This window comes from Saccopteryx leptura, chromosome 3, assembly GCF_036850995.1.
Source record: "Saccopteryx leptura isolate mSacLep1 chromosome 3, mSacLep1_pri_phased_curated, whole genome shotgun sequence".
Lineage (NCBI taxonomy): Eukaryota > Metazoa > Chordata > Mammalia > Chiroptera > Emballonuridae > Saccopteryx > Saccopteryx leptura.
This window is the reverse complement of record NC_089505.1, coordinates 296,044,428-296,045,990: the sequence shown is the minus strand read 5'-3', so window position 1 is coordinate 296,045,990 and position 1,563 is coordinate 296,044,428. Positions and strand designations below refer to the sequence as shown.

Sequence of the window (1,563 nt, the reverse complement as noted above, 5' to 3'; positions counted from 1 at the left end):
AACAGAGCCTTTCTTGCCCATGTATCCCTCTCAGACTATAGATCCTTTTCCCAGTTCCTTTCTGAGCAGAACTCAGAATTGACGCCAATGCTGTCTCTGGCTCCTCTAGGCCTAGTCTCCTCACAGACACCCTCTAGTCTGCTCTTTGCCTACATCTCTACGTTTATATTCTCAGAATAATGTGTGTGGGATTTTACAATAAGAATACCATTTCACAGTCATGGCCACATCATGATGTTTAGGTAAACCACAGACCATATATATATAGAGAGAGATCACAAAAATTAGGGGATCAGAGTAAGTGCAGATACTCCAGTGCTTTCAGCCTTTTGTATAGTGCATTTTCACCAATGAAATAAAGGTTGGGTGCTCGCTTTGGCAGCACATATACTAAAATTGGAAAGATACAGAGAAGATTAGCATGGCCCCTGCGCGAAATAAAGGTTGGTTTTACATCTCATTTGCATAATCACACAACTTCCTTTGACTTGTTATTTGCTTTTCTGATGTTCTTGTTTAATTAAAAAAAAATCAAATGCTTCTTTTTTTTTTTTGAGGAAATATTTCTAGTTGTATAATGACCAATAAAATCTTTTATTAACAGAAATTATTTCAATCAGATATTCTGGGGCATCATGTTTCTTTTCTATGGGTAAATAAATATATTTCTTACCTATATAGTTTGTTTAAAGGAAACACTGCTGAACAAGATACATATTTAAAATCTAAAACTAGCTTTTCCATAATTCTTTCAGTATATATAAAAAAGTTCAAATATATAAATAAATTCTAATATATAATATATTTTAAAATATATGGTATATAATATGTAATATAATTATAGTTATTAAATATTATATATAAATCTTAAGCAAAGGGCCTTGTTCATCATCATATTTCTGCTCTCTTATTCCAGCAAAGATTGATTCTAGTTAACAGCATGCAGAATGATTAGTGGCTTGGAGGGTAGAAGGACTTTGCTTCAGGTTGAAGTTTTAAGTTATTTGTCATTTAGGTGTTTGGGACCACTCTGAGGTTTTGACATTAAGTAAAAAGACCAGAAATACAAACTAAATGTGTTCTGATTATTAAAAAACAGGGATGTGTGATCCATTGCCTGCTCATTCTTTGCTGTCATTTTTTCTATTCAAGATAAGCTACATTATTATCTCAACTTACCCAAGATCTGACTCCATTATGACCTGTGACCATGTCTACAGTGGCAATGAAAACACTTTGTGTTTCATGTTACTGACTTTTAGAATTTTTAGTTTTCATATGGAAAGCATGAATACTTTTACATAATTTATCAATTGCTACAAATAAAATATTACATGAATTCATAAACTGGGAACCTTACATTTTTCTTGCCTTTATCTCTTTGACATTTGTCAACATTTTGATGACATTTTCTATAAAACTCTTTTGAATTCCCAATTTTGATTTTTTTACTACATTTTTCTTATCAGTATTGCTAGATCTTCTTATGTGCCCTGATTAACTTTTTTCTCTGTGCTTTTCATTTAGGGGGGAAATGCACAATAATCAGCTACTAACACTGAA

At 32.1% G+C, this 1,563-nt stretch overlaps 1 pseudogene; it reads left to right on the top strand.

Moving 5' to 3' along the window:
• Positions 1-366: 366 nt before the first annotated feature.
• LOC136401995 (U6 spliceosomal RNA) lies at positions 367-462 on the top strand (annotated as a pseudogene).
• The last annotated feature ends 1,101 nt before the right edge of the window (positions 463-1,563 follow it).